General features: G+C 47.9%; 1 protein-coding gene and 1 pseudogene across 2 annotated transcripts in view; both read left to right on the top strand.

The window, feature by feature from the left end:
• LOC147614537 (uncharacterized) overlaps positions 1 to 14,434 on the top strand; it is a 30,277-nt pseudogene extending 15,843 nt beyond the window's left edge.
• LOC147614534 (U-box domain-containing protein 52-like) overlaps positions 1 to 27,097 on the top strand; it is a 154,692-nt gene that overhangs the window by 30,697 nt on the left and 96,898 nt on the right. The window lies entirely within an intron of this gene.

Raw genomic sequence — 27,097 nt, 5'->3', positions numbered from 1 at the left:
TCTGGCTTTGTGGAACACCACCAACAAACCTCCTGGGAGCTCTTCCCGATTTTGTGCTCCTTGCCTCGGGCTTTGAATCCGTGTACTTTTCTGTACCTTGGACCTGTACACCATCATATGGGATTGATTCAGTGTTTAGCTTTGCTGAGCCTGATGCTCTGATACCAATGTAACACGCGGAAGCTCTGGGAGTCTTCTTTCAGCCCTAAACACTCCTGGCAACATGTTGGTGCAAAAACGCAGATATAGAGAGAGAGTAGAGAGACAGAGATATGCTAGAAATTCAGTATATTACTAAAGTACAAAAAGGTACTTTGCTACAGCCCTAGGCTGTCTTCATAAAAAGGTGATAAACACCAAAATTTCTGGTCCCTACTTGGACCCTAAGGGGACTCAATCCCTAGAGGACTGAATGACTAGAATGAAGAGCCACGCTTGCTATTTATAGTCTTTCTGGAATAACGCAGGAGCTGGCCGACTGCAGTCGAACCAATCGACTGATGCTTGGTCTTCTCCTTTGCTAGTCGTGCTGTGCCACACCCTGTACTGGACCGCCTCCTTGCAGCCGACCTTCTCTGGTACAGCCGACACGCTCTGATCTTCAGCTTATGTCATCTGTGGGCAGCCGACAGGCTTTTCCTCTTGCTCTCCAAGCCTTGCTTCAGTCCACACTGCCCATAGCCTTCTGTGCTCCAATTTCTGATTCTATCTGGTTCATACTCTTTTATGTGGCTGCCTCTTCTGGATCAGCACCTGAGAATGTCCATGGCATTTATCATGCACATGACACATAGGCTTGCTATCTCAAATGCTGCTTCATCAGGACAAGTAAGAAAGGCAAAGGGGCCTGCATCCACCGGCAAAATAGACTTCAAGCTGGGAGAGAAGAGTGTCAAGTTCGATGCTTCTATGGAAAGAGATATACACAAAAAGCTTTATCCTTTATCAAGCAATTTGATGCTGCTTTTGGAGGCGAGGACTTCTCCGAAAAGTCCAAGCTTCGTATGGTTCATATGCATTTGAAGGATGTTGCCTTGAATTGGTGGGTAAAGGTGGTACAAGAAGGGACCGAGCCAAAGACATGGACCGACTTCAAGACTATGTTCAACAAGAAGTTTCTTCCCGCAAATTTTGAAGTAGACGTGCAGAAAGAGTGGGGTGAGGTAAAGGTTAAAGCAGAAAGTTGGTGAGAATGTGGCATCTTACCTTAACAACTTTTGAACAGTTTCTTTGAAGTTTACTTCATATACTCCTACTCCTATTCCACCACTAATGGAAATGCGAAAGTTTGTGAATGGACTACAACCAAAGCTTATGCAAGTAGTGTATATGGCTGGTCCAAAAACTTTGGAAGAAGCTCAAGACAAAGCTTTGCAAGCCGAGGCCTTGTACATGCCTTGGATGGATGGCAAGACAAAGAACGACAATCGGGATCCACCTTAAAGGAAGAAGTTTAAAGACCGATCCCCATCAAGAGCTGAGTCTCAAGAGAAGAAAGATGGGAGTGAGGACAAACCTCCACTCTTTCGAAGAAGATTGTTCCTAAAGCAACGTGAGGAACACGCCAAAGAAGGGAAGTGCTTCCAATGTGGAAGGAAGGGACATATGGCTGCAAATTGTCCCGACAAGTGAGTGCAAGAAGCCAGAGAGATTGAAAGATCAATAGATTGGCATCATGCTAGGAAGTTCATCAAGAGAATTGCAGTGGATGCTATTTCATTGCAAGTTTTGAAAAAGAAAGCCGTGGGAATTTTTGTGGAACAAAGCTAAGATTTTATGCTAGCAAAGGATCAGTCTTGATTATTTCAGATGTATTTGAAGCATAGACATAAACGTCTTGATTATTTTAGATGTATTTGAAGTACATGAAAGAAAATGAAGCAAATAGAAAAGACAGATGTAGGCCTAGGTATAAGACCTGTAAATGCTGGAAACTGATGTTTATTGCTGAAAACTGAGCACATGGGAAGCCTGTAGGTGCTGTACAATGATAAGAAGCAGAAGTAGCTGCTAATGACCTCAAGAGGATGCTGAAAAATGAGATGAAATGAGGGGAAAGGAGAGCCACCCTTATATACTCCTCATGAGAGTTGGCTGGCTAGTAGCATAAAATACTAAAAAATGCCTAAAAATGGTAGAAAAATGTTGAATAATATCTGCTAAAATATGCCAATGCAAGGTCTCATAAAATGACCAGTACAAGCATGAAAAGGTGATGTAGACCCGCTGGAGATGATATAATCCAACACCTCCTCTTCAGCGCCAAAGGGTCGGTCCAACACTAGCACGCTGAAGTAAGAACCCCAAAAGTAGCCGAAGTTCGGTCCCAGGGATCCTTTGGTTGATCAATGTCCTGTAAAGCATATAAGACTGAAAAGGATCGACAAACACTGGACGAAGAAGAACACCTCCTCTCAAATCGGAAGGAAGAGGTACAAGTTACATTAATGGACGCATCCAAAGCAGGTGATGTAGAAGCAGCACTGGGATCAATCCAAAAGAAGTTGTTCTCAAGAAAGAGAACCACTGATAGCTCCAAGGAAAATGGTACCTCCTTTGTATTTGCAACAAGTATCTGTACCGTAGTAGACTCCTCCTCCTCCTCCTCCTCCTCCTCCTCAGAAACAATTGTAGGTACTAGTGCAGTAGGAGTCGGTGACACCAAAATGCTTGGAGAAGGGCTAGGAACCACCACCAATAAGGCAGTGAGCGGAGAAACTGCAGAGGTAGCAACTCCAAAATCCACCAAAGGTACGGTAGATGAAAATATAGTTTGGGGTAAGGATTCTCCAACAATAGGAGAAAGATGATCTTCAGATGATGAACCCTCCTCTGGAGGACGAGGAAATGAAGTAACCTCTGGCACAAGAAGATCATGAGGGATAACTGAATCCGCCAGGGTTGAAGTCTGAAAAATAGACTCTAAAATAGTGGAAGTAACCACCAATGAGAATTCCATAGAACCCTTTGAAGATGCCTCCTCTGGAACATAAGAAGCGGAATCCTCCTCTGAAAGCATATCTTGTAGCATAGGAGGGGAACCCAGAGAAATATCATCAACACCATGGGGAGGGTAGGCATGATCATCTGCAATGTTAATGGAGGAAGAAATCAGTGGAAGATCCTCAGCCTCATATGATGTGACCCTAACCTCTATTGAAGAAGTCATAGCTGTGATCACTAGGATTGTGTCCTGTGGAGAGGGAGAAAGAGAATCTGAAATTGACAAGGGGGCCACTTTGGCCCTAGTCTCCTGCAATGTTAATGGAGAGGGTAGGCATGATCATCTGCAATGTTAATGGAGGAAGAAATCAGTGGAAGATCCTCAGCCTCATCTGATGTGACCCTAACCTCTATTGAAGAAGTCATAGCTGTGATCACTAGGATTGTGTCCTGTGGAGAGGGAGAAAGAGAATCTGAAATTGACAAGGGGGCCACTTTGGCCCTAGTCTCCTGATGTTGTGAGGCAATGCCTGAGTCCGAATATTGCCTTTGAAGTTCAAGCCACAGCTGAGACTCGAGAGGCATCATAAGAAGTAGATAAAAATTCCACCTCTCCGATAAATAGGATCCAATAACTGAGGACAAGCCAGTATGACCAAATCTGATAATTGGTAGAAGTAAGGGGAGGGTTTCCGGAAGCCATCACCACCAAGAATCCAAACCTCCTCAAGAAAGAGTAGAAGAGAGGGTGGGTGGAAGATCCAAGCATTGGAGAAGAAACTGTAGAAGGAGCACCAGAAGAGAAATCTCCTGAAGCCATGTCCTCTGACAAGAAACCTTCTCTTAAGAAAGGGGCTGAATAAAAAAAATCAGCAAATCCTCCTCTCAGGCTGTGCACAACAAGAAGAAAGGGTGGGAAACTGAAAGGAGAGGAAGAAGAAAGATCTCTCCAAGCTGTATATCCCTGTCCTCAGCACCTAGAAGAGGGCTTCAGCAATCCAATCAGCAGAAAAATCAGCAATCTTTGCTGAAAATTCAGAAATACAACAGTCCTAAGCGTCATATGAAGAAAATGCAGCAATCTTGAGTAAGCCTCTCCTCCCGGAAGAAAATGCAACACCTTCTTCAATCTGCAGAAAATGCAACAAACTGTCGAAGCCTCTACTCGAAAACAGAAAACGCAGCTCTCTTTTGCTCACAGGTCAGCGTTTTGCTCTGATACCATGAAAGAAAGTGAAGCAAATAGAAAACACAGATGTAGGCCCAAGTGCAAGACCTGTAAATGTTGGAAACTGAGCACGAGGGAAGCTTGTAGGTGCTGTACAATGATAAGAAGCAGAAGCAGCTGCTAATGACCTCAAGAGGATACTGAAAAATGAGACGAAATGAGGGGAAAGGGGAGCCACCCTTATATACTCCTCATGAGAGCTAGTCGGCCAGCTGTAGCAGGCCGATAGTAGCAGACTAGTAGCATAAAATGCTAAAAAATGCCTAAAAATTGTAGAAAAATGCTGAATAATATCGGCTAAAATATGCCAATGCAGGGTCTCATAAAATGACCAATACAATCATGAAAAGGTGATGTAGACCCTCTAGAGATGATATAATCCAACAATACAGGCATAAACGTCTTGCAAACCAGACAGATTCAAGAGGGAGGGATTGTACCTCTAGCCCTCTTCATTGTTTATATATTGGAATGGAATTGATCATTATTTTTCTTATATAATGGTTATTTGGACATGCTCTAGTTTGGGTGGCAATGATGCTAGATAGCCCAAGGAGGAAGATTTGTATCTGGGTGGCAACGATGCCAAGATGACCCATTGGATGGCAATCATATGGATCTACTTGGAACATATGGATATGCTAGCAACACTTGTAGTCCGTAGTTGAGGACAAGTGCGATGTAAGAGAGAGGGAATGAACTATTTGGCCCTCCTAGCTCTATTTCACATTATGGAACCCTGCCCAGAAGATACTCTAGACTCATGCTAGAGTGTGCCAAAATACGCAGCGGAGATGATAACCAAATCTGAGACCACAAGAGCAAGTAGAGTGCAGAAAATAGATAGCACAAGAGAAGGAGAGAGATAGGCGTGTAACTCTTCTCTATACACAAGAAGATCCCGAATACGAAAACAAGATACAATGATGTGGGGGCCATGGGACCATTTTATATGGCCCCGTACATGCAGTCGGCCTGTGCAAAGGCAGCTGACTAGGCCTACATGTCCACGACCAGCCCCATCTAGCAGTCGGCTAGCTGCGCACAGTCGGCCAGCATGCAGGAGAGGTCGGGGACCAGAAGGGGTAGTCGGCCAGCATCCAGATCCTCTGACCAGCAGTCGGCCAGCATCTGGATCAGCCAGGGTGCAGAAAACTGCCTCCCACACCTGGTAAAAATAGGAAAAAATGGGAAAAAAATACGGGGAGTGAGAAAAAATGAGAAAACATCTACAAAGGGCGGGCACACCCACAACAGAGGTCCTGGTGTCTGATAAAGTCAAGAGATGACTTCTAACACCCCCTCTCAGCTCCTGGTTGTGAAATCAACCCTAGGGAGCTGGAGTGCCGCCTGAGCGTAGCCTGAGGTAGAGACTTCGTGAAGAGGTCCGCCGCATTGTTCTCTGTCGAACAATAAAGTAGCAAGATGTCACCAGCCAAGATCTTCTCACGTACAAAGTGATACTGTATCTCTATGTGCTTGGTCCGGGCATGGAATATCGGGTTCGGAGCAATAGCTATACAACTCTGGTTATCACACTGGATGACTATGGGCTCCTCCTGTGGAAACCCAATCTCGCCTAGTAGCCTCCGCAGCCACACAACCTCGCAAGCAGCACCGCAAGCAGTACCACAAGCAGTCCGGTACTCTGCCTCTGTCGAAGATAGGGCAATAGTTGGCTGCCTCTTACTGCTCCAAGAAACTGCTCCTGAGCCGAGGGTAAAACTGTAACCTGAAGTAGATCTCCTCGTGTCTGGATCTCCTCCCCAATCTGAGTCACTCCAACCTTGGAGTCTGACTCCATCCCCTCCTGTGTAAAAGAGTCCTAGATCCTTCGTACTCTGCAGATACCGCAAGATCCGCAATCCTGCGTCCCAATGAGACTTCAATGGCGTCTGCATAAAAGAGCTCAACAGCCCCACGGAGAAGAAAAACAAAGGGCAAGCACACCCACAACAGAGGCCCTGGTGTCTGATAAAGACAGGAGATGACTTCTAACAGAGTTGTCCAGACAACTCGCATCACAGGGGGACACAGAGTGTTGGTATGCCCAGACTAGCACATGGTTATAACTACATGGTATGTGTGAGGTGAAAAAAAGAAGAAAGAACCTGCCTCTATAGCTCTTCCACCTCCCAAACTTGGAAACACTACCACGAACGGGGCACCACCAGCCACCGGCTGGAACACTTTCTCAACATTCGCCACCCACCCACACCATAAAGACAGCTCAAAACAGGGGCACCATAGACCAAAGCAAACACCCAGCAGTATATTTCAAAATCAACACTTCATACAAGCTTCTCCCGACACAGAAGCTTTACTCACACCACTTACAAACACACACTCAGACCTGTCACTGCCGAGGATACACCACATCCCCGATCACCACGAAACTCGCCTGCCTGCTGTACCAATACACACCAGAAAGAACCCGGCCACTCTCACTCCAGAAGGCGCCCACACCAGCTAACCCTCGAGTCCTCTGCGACCCATCACTTCTGCATGTGTCGTCAGCAGCAGCTACACCATCATCTCTCTCTCTCTGTCTCTGTGCTGATCCTCTGTCAGCTCGCAACAAACCCAGGCAGCTTATCTGCCCTGCTACCGGCCCACCACCAAGCAGCAACACTTTATCTCTCTCTGCTTCACTCGGCACCCTCTCTGCTGTCCACAGCCCTGTCTTCAAGGCGGCCCACACTAGCCAGCCTGTCACCTGCAGCTTATCTGCATCCCTCTTGTCCTCTCTAGCAGCTCCCTTTGATGCCAGCACCCGTCTCTTTCCCACAGGCAGCGCCCCACCAGCCTCTGCCTTCTCCAACACGCCTCTGCAAGGCGGCCCACTCTTTCCTTGCACCTAGCCCTCAGCAGCTCCCTCACACGGCTGCTCTCTTCTTCTCTGCCTACGCATGTCCTTCAGTCCTTCGACCAGCTGCGCTCCACAGCGCTCCACGCTCACCTGCAGCTACCTCTACGCTGCACTTCTCAACGGGGGAACCCGAGCTTACACAACGGCTTCCACCTGGCTGTAGCTCCACGTTTTCACATCATCTCTGCAAACCCACTACACTGCAGGCCCAAGACGGCCTCCCTCTCGTCGCCTTCGACGCCAGCCATCTTGTTTTCTTCCCTTCGCTTATCTTGTCGCTGCAGCAGCTCTAAATCCCTTCAGGCTGACTACCAGCTGCGCTTCACTCCACAAGGCTGCGTTCCCTTCACACCAGGCACGCGGCTCCCTCTTGCTTGCCGAATCACCACAGCTTCGCCCACACGTCGGCCTCTCACTCACCAAGGGGGGCCTTCTTACTTTGTTGCCTTTGGCTGCGCCCGCTACCTGCTATCCTCTTTGTCCCTGCAGTATCACCCGGCTGCGCCTAGCCACACGAACCCTTGCAACTCCAACTCGTAGCTGCACACGCCCGAAAGCCCCCATTCAAAACAACGCGGTCGACGCCTTTTCTTCATCTGCAGGCTGCCGACTCACCACCTTCTACTAGCTTCGAGAATTGCACGTTGGCAGCCATTCCACGCTCCACGCCATGTTACCAGCTGGCCACGTTATCCTTTTTTTATTTTATTCTCCTAATGCCTAAGGATGGCCACCCCCCATACCTTCTATTTCACACCCATGCTAAAGGCAACACTGGCCACATCAATGGTTGCTTTCCCGTACTCCACACACCTTCGCTCCCAAGGCAACACCGGCCCCTTCAGTCTTTAATGCCCATGCCTCCGTACACATTCCAAATACAGCCTTTCGATGCCCATTCTTTTTCTTGGACGCGCTACCCCTTCAAGCGGCCAGACGGCTGATATTACCTCCAGAAGACCTCGTTCCAGACAGGCTTCAAAACAAAAGCATCCACAAAATCACTCTGCCAATGCATTCACAGGCAAAACCTTCACACACGCCACGCATCCATATGTACACTGACCAAAAAGACCTCTCAAAAAAACGCCTGACATACTTTGCCACCCCCCCATCTGCTAGAGCATTCATGCTCAGCAGCATTCAGCAATTCCAGTAGTCATCCACCAGGATCAAAAGGAAACAGCAACTCACCACCCCATTTCCCAGCATCCCTCAAACACCATGGCTGCATCACCGCACACCAAACATCCACCATAGCCATAAAATCATCCACATCCACTTCACCCACAACATCATCCTCAAGCCTCTGCTCTTCACCCACAACAAAGCTCCTCGTCTTCGAAATCTGTGGCATTCCAGCATCTAGCATCCCATCCATCATCAGTGAAGGCCAGGTTTCAGCATTTTGACCTTTCTGCACACCAAAATCCACATCCTTTCCAACAGCAGTGTCCACAAGCACTTCCAGCTTAAGCAATTCAGGCATTTTTTCACAACCATACAGCTCAACTGGTTCAGAATTCTTGTCATCCATGGACTTTGCCTTCAGCATTTCAGCAATCCGTAAAGTAGCCTTAGCTACACTCTCAGCCATATCTGCATCCATCTCTACCTCTGGTTCCTGCTCATCCAGGCTAGCAACTTCCCACATATCATCCTCAGGCACAATACTCACCACACAACGCTCTTCATCAGCCAAATCTACTTGCATACCTTCTTCAATGCTGCCAACCCCCCTGGTATCATCGTCCAAAGACTCCCCAGCACCTAATGCATTCAATGGAACAACATCCATACCATCCATCACAGGTACCAGACCACCATCAAGCTGTCCAAGAAAATCCAGGATAATAGGATCTTCCTCCACACTCTCCACATCCGCATCACCAGCCATCTTCACTTCATCAGAAGTCTCTACCCCATCCTCCTCCCTTGTAGAATCTATCAGAGAATCATCCTCAAAGCATCCTGTATCCAGCTCCTCTTCCTTCTTATCATCAGCCAATCCCAAGGCATCATCCTCTTTGCTTCCCTGTGCATGCATGTCATCCAGATCACTGTCATGGTGAACAGCCACGACGTCCAAATCCAAAGAAGAATCCACTGGCAACTCCTTATCTGCACTTTGCTCCTTCACCTGCTTCTCATTCACCTGCACATGCTTTTCAGACTTTGGAAAAAAATCAGAAGGCATATAAAACATACCCCTTTGTACTTGTATCGGCCTTTGAGGCTCCTGTCTAATCAAACCTTGCATAGGACTCTTATCCACCTCAACCAAATTTACCTGCTTATCCCTTGCAGACACAACACCTTCATACGGATAAATACCCATCTCCATCTGCTTCAAAACCTTGCCTTCCTTTTCCCTAGCAACCCTAACAGCATCATCAAATGACCTGGGATTCTTCAATTCAACCCTTACCTTTAAATGAGGTAGCAAACCATCAATGAACAAGCTCTTCTTCAAAAACATAGGAGGAATTTCCTGCTTCAATGTCACACACCACTTACTCCACAAGCATGTAAATACCTTCACAAAATCGTCCAGGGATTGCCCATGTACCTGCTTCAAGACACTCAACTCTTGCCAAAGCACACTAGAATCCTCCACTTGCTGAAAATGCTCCAAAAGACCTTCTTTCAACCTGACCAAGGTCAAAACACCAGCATCCTGTGCTTCAAAATCCTTAAGCCAGCTTCGGGCATCTCCCTTCAAGAAAATCCTTATCAACTTCAGAACCTGCTCTTCATCCGTCACATGATTGCTAATGCATGCCAACTCCATCTGCTCCAAAAAGTCACACACATCTTCACCCTTCCTGCCATGAAACTCTGGATAAGACCACATCATGACAACCTGTACAAATCCCTGAGCTCTCCTCAGTGGAACACACGCCCTTCTAGGCAAAGAACAACGCCAGAGCAATCCTCAGTGGGGGCACCAGAAGGATGTGAGGTGAAAAAAAGAAGAAAGAACCTGCCTCTATAGCTCTTCCACCTCCCAAACTTGGAAACACTACCACGAACGGGGCACCACCAGCCACCGGCTGGAACACTTTCTCAACATTCGCCACCCACCCACACCATAAAGACAGCTCAAAACAGGGGCACCATAGACCAAAGCAAACACCTAGCAGTATATTTCAAAATCAACACTTCATACAAGCTTCTCCCGACACAGAAGCTTTACTCACACCACTTACAAACACACACTCAGACCTGTCACTGCCGAGGATACACCACATCCCCGATCACCACGAAACTCGCCTGCCTGCTGTACCAATACACACCAGAAAGAACCCGGCCACTCTCACTCCAGAAGGCGCCCACACCAGCTAACCCTCGAGTCCTCTGCGACCCATCACTTCTGCATGTGTCGTCAGCAGCAGCTACACCATCATCTCTCTCTCTCTGTCTCTGTGCTGATCCTCTGTCAGCTCGCAACAAACCCAGGCAGCTTATCTGCCCTGCTACCGGCCCACCACCAAGCAGCAACACTTTATCTCTCTCTGCTTCACTCGGCACCCTCTCTGCTGTCCACAGCCCTGTCTTCAAGGCGGCCCACACTAGCCAGCTTGTCACCTGCAGCTTATCTGCATCCCTCTTGTCCTCTCTAGCAGCTCCCTTTGATGCCAGCACCCGTCTCTTTCCCACAGGCAGCGCCCCACCAGCCTCTGCCTTCTCCAACACGCCTCTGCAAGGCGGCCCACTCTTTCCTTGCACCTAGCCCTCAGCAGCTCCCTCACACGGCTGCTCTCTTCTTCTCTGCCTACGCATGTCCTTCAGTCCTTCGACCAGCTGCGCTCCACAGCGCTCCACGCTCACCTGCAGCTACCTCTACGCTGCACTTCTCAAGGGGGGAACCCGAGCTTACACAACGGCTTCCACCTGGCTGCAGCTCCACGTTTTCACATCATCTCTGCAAACCCACTACACTGCAGGCCCAAGACGGCCTCCCTCTCGTCGCCTTCGACGCCAGCCATCTTGTTTTCTTCCCTTCGCTTATCTTGTCGCTGCAGCAGCTCTAAATCCCTTCAGGCTGACTACCAGCTGCACTTCACTCCACAAGGCTGCGTTCCCTTCACACCAGGCACGCGGCTCCCTCTTGCTTGCCGAATCACCACAGCTTCGCCCACACGTCGGCCTCTCACTCACCAAGGGGGGCCTTCTTACTTTGTTGCCTCTGGCTGCGCCCGCTACCTGCTATCCTCTTTGTCCCTGCAGTATCACCCGGCTGCGCCTAGCCACACGAACCCTTGCAACTCCAACTCGTAGCTGCACACGCCCGAAAGCCCCCATTCAAAACAACGCGGTCGACGCCTTTTCTTCATCTGCAGGCTGCCGACTCACCACCTTCTACTAGCTTCGAGAATTGCACGTTGGCAGCCATTCCACGCTCCACGCCATGTTGCCAGCTGGCCACGTTATCCTTTTTTTATTTTATTCTCCTAATGCCTAAGGATGGCCACCCCCCATACCTTCTATTTCACACCCATGCTAAAGGCAACACTGGCCACATCAATGGTTGCTTTCCCGTACTCCACACACCTTCGCTCCCAAGGCAACACCGGCCCCTTCAGTCTTTAATGCCCATGCCTCCGTACACATTCCAAATACAGCCTTTCGATGCCCATTCTTTTTCTTGGACGCGCTACCCCTTCAAGCGGCCAGACGGCTGATATTACCTCCAGAAGACCTCGTTCCAGACAGGCTTCAAAACAAAAGCATCCACAAAATCACTCTGCCAATGCATTCACAGGCAAAACCTTCACACACGCCACGCATCCATATGTACACTGACCAAAAAGACCTCTCAAAAAAACGCCTGACAGTATGCATATGGAGTGCCTTCCACCTTTACAGTATAGCGTGGACTTCCTGTAACACGCGGAAGCTCTGGGGGTCTTCTTTCAGCCCTAAATACTCCTGGAAACATGCTGATGCAAAACGCAGATATGAAGAGAGAGTAGAGAGAGAGAGATATGCTGGAAATTCAGTATATTAATATGGTACAAAAAGGTATCTCCACTACAGCCATAGTCTGCCTTATACAAAAGGTGGTAAACATCCAAAATCATGTCCTCTTCTAGGACCATAAGGACCCAACTCTTATGGAGTTGAATGAACATAACATTGAGTGCCTACGCCTTTTATAGGCCTTTGGACACCTGGACTGCAGCAATCGGCCACCCGATAGGGCCCCTTTTCTCCATATGTGCTGGTCGGCCACCAGAAACACTGAAGCGCTGAAGCCCCTTCTTCTGATATAGCCGACTCCCACTGTGATGCAACCAACAGCACCTGTGTGTAGCCGACAGAGCCTTCCTTCTCTTCCATGCCTTGCTCCAAGTCCAACACTTGTCCTCTTCTGTATCTTGTGCTCAAAATCCTAACTCTATCTGGTTCATACTCTTTATCTGGCTGCCTCTTCTAGACCAGCACCTGAGAATGTCCATGGCATCTTTCATGCACATGACATCCCCCTCTGCTAAACTTGATGATGGGATTCCAACCTGCTCTTGGATGACTGTCATCATCCCAATCTTTTCCCGAAGTCCCTCTATCATCCATCCATCCCTGGCAAACCCTTTTCTCTCAAAGCCCGGCCTGGTTTTCCAAAACCACTCTGTCTCAGAATAAGATCTATGCATCTGTTCCATCTAGTCCACAATCCATTCCATCCCTGACTTTGAACACTGTCTTGGTCTTCATTCTTGAGAAATGAGTCTGGCACTCTCACATCACCCCTTGGAGGATAATCCTCCCTTGGGACCGTTGCCCGAGAACCTATCTGGCTCACAGGACTACCATCCCCTCTGGCTTTGTGGAACACCACCAACAAACCTCCTGGGAGCTCTTTCCGATTTTGTGTTCCTTGCCCTGGGCTTCGTATCCGTGTACTTTCCTGTACCTTGGACCTGTACACCATCATATGGGGCTGATTCAGTGTTTAGCTTTGTTGAGCCTGATGCTCTAATACCAATGTACACGCAGAAGCTCTGGGGGTCTTCTTTCAGCCCTAAACACTCCTGGAAACATGCTGATGCAAAATGCAGATATGAAGAGAGAGTAGAGAGAGAGAGAGAGATGCTGGAAAGTATATTAATATGGTACAAAAAGGTACCTCCACTACAGCCATAGGTTGCCTTATACAAAAGGTGGTAAACACCCAAAATCTTGTCCTACTCTAGGACCCTAAGGATCCAACTCTTATCAGTTGAATGAACATAACATTGAGCACCTACGCCTTTTATAGGCCTTTGGACACTTGGACTGGAGCAGTCGGCCAGCCGACAGGGCCCCTTTTCTGCATATATGTTGCTCGGCCACCAAAAACGCTGAAGCGCTGAAGCCCCTTCTTCTGATACAGCTGACTCCCACTGTGATGCAACCGACAGCACTTGTGTGCAGCCAACAGAGCCTTCCTTCTCTTCCATGCCTTGCTCTCCAAGTCCGACACTTGTCCTCTTCTGTATCTTGTGCTCAAAATCCTAACTCTATCTGGTTCATACTCTTTATCTGGCTGCCTCTTCTGGACCAACACCTGAGAATGTCCATGGCATCTTTCATGCACATGACACTCCACCTTCCTGGAGTTGAGCCGGAGTGAGCTCAACAAGATCATTAGGATGGATATCATTCAGCTACACATAGCACGCACATGGATCACACCGGCCGAGCCACTAGGGACGAAGATGGCTTTCTACCGAGAGCATCTTCTCCACTTATCCCCTGATGGTTTTGTTGTTCGCCCGAGGTACATGGACATTCACCTCTCTCATGGAGTCAGATTTGCTATTGGCCAGATCCGCATGTCTTCACATCAGTTGAGGATAGAGACCGGTTGATATGGAGCTGTCTCCCTTGCCCCTTAGGATCGGATTTCCCAGCTCTGTCAGCTGGAGCCAGAGACTGAGGAGCACTACATATGTCGGTGCCCAATGTACTACGAGATCCGGGGGCGCTTTCATTGCCTCTTCTGAGATGGATTTGGGCCATTGTCCAGAGTGTTGGACTACTCAGACCAGCATTGCCTTGGGCTTTTTCTTCTTGAGCTGCGCAGACACCGAGACCACATCCTATGCTCCAGACAGGGGGGACATGTCCGAGACACAGGCCAGCGCACCCTTACTAACTTCTTCAGAGTAGCAGCGACCCCGCACACCGTTGGCCACACATCGATTGGGGCCACACAGCCACCTCGAGGAGTCACCTTGGACAGAGCTGGAGAGCTATGTAGAGCACGACGTCCATGACCCGCTGGGCCGCGGCCCCAGCCGAGACATTATCAAAGGATACAAGCGATATTGGCACAATGTCGTGCGGCACGACCTCGGTGCATTAGCCTGTCTATGCTTGATCGACCTATGCGAGACATTGTGGGATGAGTCTATCTCAACTGCTTCCCATAGCCTATCATTTTTCCTGTTCCACACATGCCCTTTTCTGGCAGTTGTATCAGGCCACTAGTTCCTCTTTGGCCACATGTTATAGCTAGTTTTTTTTGAGTTTATGCTTTTCATTTTCTACTCGGGACATTTAGTATCCTTGAGTTTTGGATGTATTCGTGCTTTTGTCTTCTCATAGGCCACTTTGGCCTCCTATAGACATTAATATATCTTTCTTTTCTCTCCTATAGGTAGCAACTAGTAGGGGAAATCAACCCCTGGAGGGGGAACATGTGTAACACGCGGAAGCTCTGGGAGTCTTCTTTCAGCCCTAAACACTCCTGGCAAACCATCTGATGCAAAACGCAGATATAGAGAGAGAGTAGAGAGAGAGAGATATGTTGGAAATTCAGTATATTGCTATAGTACAAAAAGGTACTCTTACACAGCCCTAGGCTGCCTTGAAGAAAAGGTGATAACACCCAAAATTCTGTCCCCCTATGGGACTCCTACTGACCCAATCCCTAGAGGATTGAATGGCTAGAACTATGCGCATCTTGGCCTATTTATAGGCTATTGAACCAATAAATGAGCTGGCCGACTGCTGGTCGGCTAGCCGATTGGCATTAATATCCTTAAAGGTGATGCGCCTCTCCAGCCGCCTTAGTCTGGTCCAGCCGATAGCCATTTTTAGCAGCCGACAATCCCCCCTTTCAGCTTGCCTTGTCATCCTGGTCCCCTACAGCCAATTCAGCACTTGATGCTCCAAAATCTGGTCTTTTTCCGGTTCATAGTCTCTATCTGGTTGCCCCCTTCTAGAATTAGCCTTGAGAAGGTACATGGCATTGATCATGCACATGACATCCCCCTCTGCTAAACTTGATGACGGGAATCCAACCTGCTCTTGGATGACTGTTATCATCCCAATCTTTTCCCGAAATCCCTCTGTCATCCATCCATCCCTGGCAACCCTTTTCTCTGAAAGCCCGGCCTGTTCTCCAAAACACTCTGTCTTAGACGAAGATCTATGCATCTGTTCCATCTAGTCCACAATCCATTCGTGCCCTGACTCTGAACATTGTCTTGGTCTTCATTCCTGTGAGAAATGAGTCTGGCACTCTCACATCGCCCTTGGAGGATAAACCTCCCTTGGAACTGTTGCCCGAGAACCTATCTGGCTCACAGGACTGCCATCCCCTTTGGCTTTGTGAAACACCACCAACAAACCTCTTGGGAGTTCTTCTCGATTCTGTGTATCTGGTATGGTACCGGATGCCAGATCACTGAGTAGTTAGTGTTTAGGACAAGGGGCCAGCCCATAGGGCTACCCCGGATCTTAGTGTGGGCATGGGAATGGTGTAGAACCACCCCCATGAGGGCCAGGAAGGCCTAGGCTGAACCCACCAGCCATGGAGGGGCTGTAGGACAGCCCCAGGGCAAAGATAAGGCAATTTCCAGGAGTTTACAGCCTTTATATGGCTTTAGCGCAAGTATGGGGCAGCCCATACAGGCAGCCCAGCCCTTGGATTGTGGGCAAAAGTTGTGCCCAGCCCTCTGGAAGCAGGCCCATGCCCAGCCTTTTAGGAAAAAAATGCAGCATTTAATGAGATTTAATTCAGCATTTAATGCTGAATTTCTGGTCGTGGGAGCATTTAATGCTGGTCGACTACTGTAGCATTGGCCGACTGCTCCTGATGGGGTAGTATAAATAGAATTGCCCATAATCCCAATCATTCATCTCATTCTCCACCAAAAGCTCAAGCATAAGAGGCTAGACAAAGCCAAGAGGGTGTAAAGCAAAGGGGTGAAGGATTCAGGTCAAGGGCAGGGTATTCCCAGCCAAGAAAAGGTCCAAGATTGCTGTGTTTTCTTTGAGATTTCTCATCATTCTAACATACCTGCTCGGGTGTTGGCATGAGCCCAGTGAGTCCACCAAGGAATGGCCTCACCTTCCAAGTACCAACTGGCTAAGATCACTCTGTCAGTATCTGTTTCCCTAACTGCGGCAAAGTAAGCTTCAAATTGATGTAACCATGAATAAAGAGTTGTGGGATCGAGTTTACCATTATACTTACTAAAGTTCATTTTCTCGGGAAAATGATTCGAGGGTGCCGCCGGTGTCAATCCGGTGTCCAAAGCTCGGAGGTAACGCTCGTGTTCCACGCGTTGCATGGCTTCGTCTTCTCGTTGTCGGATCTCCAATGCACGCATCTGCAACTCAAGCAACGAGCTTGGCTGCGGCTGTGACCCCGTGAGAGGGTCCCTGTGTCGAGGATTTGGTATCTGGGATACGGAAGGAGAGGGAGGAGGAGATGGAAAACGTGACGCTGGAGAGCGGGTACGCTCCTCCAGAGCCACGATCTGTGCCTTCTGCGCATCCAACTTGGCTGTCTGTTTTGCGATTGCTCGCATCATCTGCTGGAACATGTCTGTGACACTCAAGCCTGGTGCCCTAGCTGGGCTGCCTGGTGCACTCTGGTCCCATGGTTCTTGGTCTCTCTCGTCGTCGAAGCTCGCCATAGCAAGAAAATGCAATTCCTTTCCGGAACGCAATCTGACGATTCACTATTTGTGTGGGAGACGTTCGGAGGCTTCCGGAGGCTAAAAACCAACCGTCGGGACAGGAGTCACTTCGAAAGGGGTAGTCCACCGGCGTCTAAAAACCAACCACACGAGCGAGAAAAAGTTCTGGTTTCTTTGCTAAATCTTTGTACTTGAAGTAGGCTTTGATACCACTATAATACGCGGAAGCTCTAGGAGTCTTCTTTCAGCCCTAAACACTCCTGGCAAACCATTTGATGCAAAACGCAGATATAGAGAGAGAGAGAGATATGCTGGAAATTCAGTATATTGCTATAGTACAAAAAGGTACTCTTACACACAGCCCTAGGCTGCCTTGAAGAAAAGGCGATAACACCCAAAATTCTGTCCCCCTATGGGACTCCTACTAACCCAATCCCTAGAGGATTGAATGGCTAGAACTATGAGCATCTTGGCCTATTTATAGGCTCTTGAACCAATAAATGAGCAGTCGGCCAGCCGACTGGCATTAATATCCTTAAAGGTGATGCGCCTCTGCAGCCACCTCAGTCTGGTCCAATCGACACTCCCCTCTTGCAGCCTGCCTTGTCATCCTGGTCCCCTACAGCCAATTCAGCACTTGATGCTCCAAAATCTGGTCTTTTTCCGGTTCAGTCTTTATCTGGTTGCCCCCTTCTGGAATTAGCCTTGAGAAGGTACATGGCATTGATCACGCACGACAACAGGATGGTGAGACAACCTTTCACACCCCCACGAAGGCACCAAATGCCTACCGCAGAAGACTGAGGGAAGGAATCATGTCCCCTGGCTCATGAAGGATTACGAAGATGGCCCGACGAGATGAGGCCCTTTATGAGGAGATACAGCTTCACATAAGGACAGAGATGAACACCATGCAACAGGAGCTTGAAAAGGAATGGACCGAGCAGATGCATGCCCAAAGGAAAGTGATACACGAAACGCTGAAGGAAGAGATATATGTGCAATTGAAGGGAGAAATGCAAGCCCAAGTACGGGTTGAGATGGAATTAGCCCAAGCCTTGATGCACACGGAAATGAAAAAAGAGATGCAGAAATGGAAGGATGACATGCTCTGAGAGATTGCCACAGCAGTCGCATCGTATGAAGGCACTTTGAAGACATGTATGGCTGACCGCGAAAAAGACATCACAGAAATGCAAAACACTTTGAAATCATGTAAGGCAAAAGTGGCTGGAGGTGAGAAGGAAATGCATTCATGGGCTGAAATTGCCAGTGCCACAAAGAAACAAATTGAGGAAGTCAACCCATGGATTGAAGTAGTAAAAAACAGAAGGATACACCAGTCAATAAAGCAGAGGTGATGAATGCTACATTGGAAGAGGAAGCCAAGAGATGGGCACGTGCCTTACATGTACGTGTAGTTGGGTGGGAAGATAATCCCCAAGAGGATGCAAAAGCTCTTGCAACAAAAATTGGAGCCAATGAAGTACCCATTACCGGAGCATGGCGAGTAGGCAGAGATGAAACCAGGGCGAAGATATTGATCATTAGGTTTGGTGACTTGGAGAAGAAGAAGGCCTTCCTCTCCAAAAGGATGGCCCTTAAGGGGGAAAAGATTTATTTGGATGAGGACCTTACACTGGCACAGATAGCACACCGGAAGGAACACATGCCGCGTGTGCTTGAGGCAAGGAAAGAGGGAAAATGGGCGGTATATAGAGATGGCCGAGTCATCATTACGGAGAGGAGGCCCGCTTGACGGTGTGCGGCCTATGAGACCTTGCGATTCACGGTGTGGAATTGCAACGGAGCCCTTAGAATAGATGCATGATACTTTGAGGATACTTTCAGACACAGTGATATTGCTACGTATACGGAGACCCATCAGTGCATAGACAAGAGACGAGTGGCAATACTTTACACGCCAATGCTCCGATGCAGCTGGAGGGACCGTCCTCCTCGCAGTCAAAATATGCCTCCCCAACCGGACAGTGTACTGGAAAAAGGTGATCTCTGTGGCCTTGGAGGACGCATAAGGATCATGCCACTCGTACTCGCCAGGGTCTCACTGGAGCCGGGCCAAGGGACGTGCAACATATGCCCATATGCACCAATTAGAGTCCACATCTGCAGGGTCTGGATTAATATGCCACTTCCGAGAAGCAGCGGCCGCTACCCGTATCCTCTGAAAGATTTCTTTTGCAACCAAAGGCGACTCCGCCTCCACTCTCTGAAGTCTGCCCTCATCCTGTATCTCATAGTAGAGGCATCTACCATCCTCAGTGCAAGCTCTGACAGCAATCAGGATCTCCAACTGTGTAAAGGCTCCCATCCACCGTGGGGTCGCTGGCTCAAAAGGCGTGAACCACTCCTCAGTGAGAGCCTCCTGAATGTCATCCCTCATAATCAGCCCCCCTCTGAAATGACTCAGCCTCTCCGCCTGGATCTCCTCCGGGAGACTGCAAAAGGCCTGCCAATCTCCAAAACTGCGTGCAGGGCCTGTTGCCAATGGTCCCCAGGCTAGACGAGGCTGAGAACCCAGCATATGACCCTGCTCTGTGTGTACCGTGGGGCCCTAGATGAGCGGCTGTCTGGCCCGCTCCTCCTCACAAGTGGGAGGTCTCTGAGAAAGCCCCGGTCGCAGTAACTCCCAAGCTCGCAGGATACTCAAGGCAAATCTGTCCTCCCATCCTCTACTGAGGCCTGTCCTCCTCATCTCTGTGAAGATCCACCGTATCTTTGGTGCCCAAGTGTCCCCTGCTGGGGGAGCTCTAGCCTACAGCCGTCTCTGAAAAAGAAGCTCCTTCCAAGGCTCAGCGCCTGGAAGCAGCCCCCGAACAATAAGCTTCCCCAACAAGGCTCTACTCTGATCAGCTGGATCTATAATGCCCAAGCCTCCCTGGGCCAGCGGAAGAGTAATTAATGCCCAAGCAACCTTAGCCCGGGCCGGCTGACCATCTCGCCCAGACCAAAGAAAGTTCCTGATCAGCCTCTGAACCTGGCTGATGCAAGAGCTTGAGAAAATCCAACAAGACGTGATATACCACATAGTCGCTAAAAGCACTTGATTTGTCACCACCACCCTCCCAGCCAAGGAAAGCCGAGCTGTACTCCAATATAAAAGCTTCTTCCGAATGCTCAGAAGAAGCGGGGCGATCTGCTGCTCAGGTGACAAATCAAGGCCAATCTAGCATCCCAGATACCGCACTGCTGTGCCAGGAGGAATCCATCTAAAACCCGGGTCTGGGCTCCATGCTGGAGTAGGGGCGCTACTGATCCAAAAAGCCACTGTCTTGCGCCAATTGATCAATGCTCCCGAAGCCACACCAAAAACTTGTAGAGATTGCTCTGCCCTCTGTAGATTGGCCTCCTGGCCATGCAAAAACAATCCCGTGTCATCAACAAACTCAGAATCAAGCAAGTGCTCACCCCGGACTGGAAGCTGGAGTCCTCTCAAACCAACCTCCTCTGCTGTCAGATACATGCTCATAGCCTCTGCAAAGAAAAGAAAAAGGAACGGAGCGAGAGGGCATCCCTGACCGACTGATCTGGTCAGCTCAAAACTCGACCCCCGTCCTCCTGCCATCAACACCTGGCTACGAGCTTCTATCGTATGCCTTCTCAAAATCGAGAAGCATAACGACCAAGTCCTCACCGAGAAATCTAGCTCGGGCCGTCGCCTCCCAGAAGGTGAAAATGTTGTCAAGGATACTGCGCTCCTTGACAAATCCTGTCTGGGTAGCATGAATCAAATCCCCAAGGAAGGGCTGGATCCTCAAACTCAAGGCCTTGGCTAGGACCTTGTAGACAGTATTGAGGATTGTAATAGGCCTCCACTGCCGAATATCATATGACACTCCCTCCCCCTTGGGGATAAGTAAGATCAAGCCCTCTGAAAAACTCTGTGGCATCACCCTAGTGTCCAAAACATGCTGAAAACCCATGCGGAGGCCTGGCCCCAAAAGGTCCCAATAGCGCATAAAAAAGGCAGGCGTCAATCCATCCTCCCTAGGGCAACTATGACGCGGGAGGGCCCTCAAAGCCTCACCAAGCTCATCCTCTGAAAGGGGCTCACCCAAAGCTGTGCGCATACGATCTGTGACCCTCCTCTGCAGCCCACACAGTCTGTCTGCAAGCATCACGTGCCTCCGTGGCTGGCTTTGCTGAAAGCAGGTCTCTGTAGAACTCAGTGGCAATAGCTCTAATCTCCTCGGGCTCAGTGGCTAACGATCCGTCTTGCCTCCTGAGCTGGCGTACTCCTGCCCGAGCATGGCTCTCAAAAAACCCCCTAGTCACTCTATCACCAAGCTGATTCCACTGAGAGGCCTGGCGATGATAGTAAAACTCGTGTCTCTGCTCCTCTGCCTCTCTAACCTCCTGGCGTGCCTGGCTCAGCTGGGATGCCACCCACTCACATGTAGGCTGTTGCTCCTGAAGGCGCTGGAGCGAAGCAAGGCTACGTCTCAAACGACGCTCCTGCTCTCGTGTCTCTCCCAGCCGTGTCAAGGCTGTAGCGTGCAAAAAAGAGCCGAGCTCGATGAGCCCCTGGGCACACTGGCTTGCTGCATCCAGGTCAGAGCTCTGGCTATCCTGCCATATCCTCTCAATGTCCTCAAAAAGACTGGGGTCTGTAAGTATCCTCTCTGGGATCCTCAACTGCAAGCTGGTCTCTTGTGTCCTCTCCTCAAGAGTCAAAATAACTGGTGCATGGTCTGAGAAAGAGGTGCCAGCGAGAATGCCAACGGAGCCACCACGCTCCCCGAACCTGTCGCCCACATAGAAGCGATCAATCCGTGATAGATTAGTCCCTCCCTGTCGGCGATCCGACCGAGAAAAACTAAGACTGTCCTGAGAATGGGAGAAAGCCTCATGCTGCCATGCATCAGTGATCCGCAGTGTCATACAAAATCACTCCCAAGCTGCAAGCTCCGTGCCGTGCACTGTAACATGACTGCCTCCCACCCTATCGGCCGGGTCCTCAAGCATGTTGAAGTCTCCCCCAACACACCAATGTGTGGCCTCGGGCAATGCATCTGTAACAAGGGTCCAAAACTCTACTCTGGCACTAGCATGATCGGGCGCATAGATATTGAGCACACCAATGTGCTCATCGTGCATCCTTAGAATAACATACTGCGCTCTACCAGGCACAGTGACCCCGTGATCCACAATGGCCTGCCGCCATGCATCGGCAATGACCATACATACTCCTCCCTGCCCACCCAAGGGGCCAAAACCTGCAGACCAAAAAGTGTCCCATCTACCAGGCATCACCAAACCATATCTCCGAATCCTGCTCACTCAAATGGTGCTCCTGCATCATCAGAATATCAATACTGCCCCCAACCAGGCATCTCTGAAGCTCCTGCCTCAAGCAACCACGATAACGTTTATGACACGGAAGCGGTATAGCTATATATGCCTTTATAGAGTGTCACACTTCCACACACTGATACAAACACACCCAGAACACCAGACCCAAGAGTATGTACAAAACTTTATTTCAATACAAGTCTTCGTCTTTACAGAGTTGAACATCCATTACATCCTCAGAGCCATCTTCATCTAACACCCATTCATAATCAGCCCACTCTCCCTCAGCGATATGAACTATGACTGACCAGTACCCTGCATCACTCTCAGAATAAACAACCTCAACCGTAGAACCATCTTCAAAGTACAGTTCTTCGATATCCGGACCCAACTCCAGGACAAGATACATATCTGAGGTGGGCTATCCTCAAAGCTTTTCTTCAAGTTTACAAAACTGTATTTTCAGGACAGCAACTATTACAAGCATGTAAACGAGAGCTCAGTTCCAGCTTTGACTCTTTACACAAAACTTCCTAGAAAACCCGTCCGGTATGCTCTCACACAGGAGATTACACTCAGTTTACAATTCAGCTCAATTTCAGATTGTTTTCATACATTTCCTGGCATCAAAACATCTCAGATTTCAGTGCCACAACAGGGCTATACAATTCAGCTCCAAAACAATCCACAAAACTTGCATATAACTGACTCGAGACTTCACAAAACTCCTCTTGCTTTACCCCTTCTGCTGCTGTTTTGCTGCAGCCAACTTAGAAATTCAGAAAACACTCTTTTCCTGTAGCTCCTGACCTGCAGCACCTTCACAAAAAATACAACAAATCAAAACACCCAAAACAGATCTGAAATTCTCGAAATTTCAGCAACTTTCCTGGCCAAATCCTCCTCTTGTGGCTTCTCCTCTATGTTTCTGGACAACCCATTGGATGCTACAAGAAGAGCTCTCTGTATCTAATACCTCATGAGAGCATATCTCTGTCTACAGCCACCACACAACATATAACATGGCTAGCCTTGATGATGTGAAGAAGTGCTTCAATCAGCTCTCAGCAAAACGCGGCAACAGACCTCCAAGGCTCCTTGTTTCCAACTATCCCACAGCCACAGCAGCCCACTCTTAACACTCCACGGTCTCTGATCTCATGGCTAGCATCTTGCTCCCCTGACGTGCATACTTCTGTCCACGCCCCAGCTCATTGAACATCGACAACAACCTAGCAGGTAGCCACGCATGCAATCTTCTGGCCCTGGAAGCAGCTCGTTTTTGCTCAGGGCAGACTTCAGTAGCCTCCTACAGGCTTTTTCTACAGGCCGCCTTCTTTTCTTGGCTCCTGGCACCTGGGAAATTTCAAAACAAAGAAGTCCTCTTACCTCTTCAGCCCTTGAAAACCTCCAGCATGGCCCCCAGCTGGTCGCCCTTCTTCTTCTGGCTCTGTCTCTGGACTCTTTGAACGTCACCTTTTCCTTGCGATGGAAATGCAGTACTCGGCTCTCTCTTGCTTCCCGCGGCCTCCTACAGCAAATTCAGCAACTTCTGCTCGCCATCTGCTCTCCGGGCATCCGTAGCAACTCCACAGTCGATCTCCTCTGCATCCACAGTTCATCGCCACGCTCCTCCAAACTTCAAAAAAAAAAAAAAACAGGCGCCTCCTTCATTGCCACGCTAAAAAAAAACTTTCAAATGAACTCCCTCAGGCTCCAAAAACGAGCGAGTTCTCCAGGAGGCTTCTTGAGCCTTCCTGTGCTGACACTTGGCATCGGCCTACATGCCTGCCACCTATTCCAAATCAAGCTCCTACTGACACACAGGTGTCCAGTCACAGCCCACCATCCATGTCACAGGGTACCTTATTCCCTCTTTAAAAACCTTGGAAATTGTGCCAAAACCTTTTCATTTTCTCTTTTCACTTTCTCCCTCTTGCACATTAAATTTTATCTCAACCAAAACTCAAAATTGACTCAAACTGTTTACATGTTCCTGAAGCTCTTAGTATTCTGCACAGTATATACACATCATCGGTCTCTGTTTTTGTCCACACATATTTAGCAACCCCCTATTTCTGCTGAGACATTCATGTCCAGCAGCTGTACAAACAGAGGTGTGATATTTAGATCTTCCTCTGTACTCTTCACAACCTCCTGACATGCATCATAAGCTTCCCGATCTTTTCCTTTCAAGGCTAACATCAACCGAGCAAAATATTTCTTTAATAGCAGACCATTCACTCTTCTTTTATGCTTTTTTCCATTTAAATCAGTAAGTTGATAACTTCCATTATCAAACTTTTTCTCAACTTTGTATGGACCTTTCCATTTTGTCTGGAATGCGGTATGAAATGTACTGTCTAGCTTGCTATTATACCTGAGAACCAGATCACCTTCTTTGATTTCTTTTTGCTTCACCTCCTTATTCTCTTTCTCTTGTCTTTTCAATTGCATAGTGGCATAGTGATCAAAAGCTAGTTCTCTGTTTAATTGGACTGTTTGCAAAGCCAATAATCTTTCTCTGTAACAATTGATAGGTTCATGTCCTTCTTCAATCAGAAACTTCAAACCTGGAATTTCTACATCAATAGGCATGAGTGCTTCTTTCCCATAAACTAAATGAAATGGTGAGAATTGTGTGCCAGATTTCACCACAACTCTGTATGCCCATAACACACGATTCATCTCTACATCCCAATTTTTGACATGACTTTCTGTCATTTTAGTCATCATCAACTTAAATTCACCATTGAATTTTTCATTCAAACCATTGCATTGAGGGTGATAAGGAGTGACACACTTGTGGTTGATATTTAGTCTTCTACATAAGTGGTCAACTACCTCTCCTCGAAATTCAGGACCGTTGTCTGATAACAACTCCAGAGGAATACCAAATCTGCAGCATATATGTTCATACACAAAATCAGCCACTTCCTTACTATCTACTCTCTTCACTGCCTTCACTTCTGCCCATTTTGATAGGTAATCCATCGCAGTTAGCATATAACACTTCCCTCTGGCCGTCCTGGGAAAATATGTCAGAAGATCTGCCAGAGTTGCCTTGCAAGTATCTTCAATCAAAAATGAGAAATCATATTCTTGAAGCTCCACTAACCATCGCATCATACCTTTTGAGAGCGAAGTACCATTCACCAACTGAGGGAGAAGAGTATAGTTCGTCAGAACCACAAATGGTCTCGTCAAGATATATGATCTGAACTTCCTGCAGGCATATACCAGACTTGACAAAACCAATTCAGCCTCTGTATATTTTCTTTTTGCTTCCGTCTTCACTCTACTTGCATAATATATAGGTTTATGTATCTGGACTCGTCTCCTTTCTGCATTAAAATTGCTCCAACCACATCCGGACCAAAAGATGGATTTACATAAAAGACCTGGGAGAAATCTGGGGCTTTTACATTGGAAATACTTCCCAATACCTCCTTCACTTTCTCAAACACTTCCTCGCATTCTTCATTCCATTGCAACGGTTCTTTCTTCATGGCCTGTTGAAGAGGATAAAGCAATTGAGATACCAAATGAATAAATCTCGCCATATACTTTACTTATTTTCTCTGGAACAGGTTCAATTCCATTTTGAGATATCATATGACCCAACAGCTTCACTTTTGAACATCCTAAATGACATTTTTTAGGATTCAACTGTCCACCTGCATCATCCATTTTAGAAAATACTTGCTCCAATTTATCGCCATGCTCTTTTTGAGAACTATATACACATATATCATCCAAAAAAGCTCTCACAAAATCATCTGTAAGAGGTGCAAGTACTCTATCAGTATTCCTCTGTACCATGAGGGCGCATTTTTCAAACCAAATGGTACTACTCGATAACAATAGCAACCCCACGGTGTAATGATAGTGGTTTTAGCTTGGTCTTTCTCAGCAATTGAAATCTGAAAATACCTAGAGAAGCCATCACATACACTATACCTCTCGTACCCAGCCACCCTGTCTAAAATGTCATCAATGAATGGCAGAGGATAGTGATTGCTTTTTGTTGCAGCATTTAGAGGCTTGTAATCAATACAGACTCTCCACCCACCTCGATACTTTGGAGTAATGACCACTGGATTTGCCCAATCTGAGTGATCTACTGGATAAATTAATCTTGCTTTTAATAATTTACTCAACTCTTCTCTCAACACGGGCAATAGCTCTCTATTTATTCTTCTCAGCTTCTGAAATACTGGCTTCACACCCTCTTTCAATACTATAGGCATTGGTTCACATTTGAATCCTCGGATCTCTTTATATGAGGTAATAAACAAATTTGGAAATTTATGTATTACCTTCATATATTCCTCTTTTTCCACTGACTGCAAACTGGGATTCAACATACCCTGTAATAGCTTCTCCTTCTCTGCATTGGGTGGTGGAGGCTGCATCAGAATGTCCATATCTTCAAGTCTACTCTCTTCTTCCTCCTTTGACATCTCTTCAGCTTGCATTATATATTCATCTTCCTCTTTCACTAAAAATGATACTTGATCTTCATCATCAGAAGTAGAACTTTCTTCCTCAGTTTCACTATCTGTATATTCATCAACACTTGTTTCTTCAGGCTCACTCTCCATTTCCAGCTTGCTACGCATATTGAACTTCCTGGCTCTTCCTCTCTTATTATATACAGTTATAGTACCCTTCCTCCAATTTTGGATGGCACCCACCTGTCTGAGCCAAGGCCTACCTAAAATCAGCGGATAAGCTCCCAAACCAGCCGGCATCTATGCATATTGAACTTCCTGGCTCTTCCTCTCTTATTATATACAGTTATAGTACCCTTCCTCCAATTTTGGA

This window comes from Cibotium barometz, chromosome 42 (genome assembly GCF_041138505.1).
Source record: "Cibotium barometz isolate CiBa-2024 chromosome 42, ASM4113850v1, whole genome shotgun sequence".
NCBI lineage: Eukaryota > Viridiplantae > Streptophyta > Polypodiopsida > Cyatheales > Cibotiaceae > Cibotium > Cibotium barometz.
This window is presented reverse-complemented; position numbering and strand designations above follow the sequence as displayed.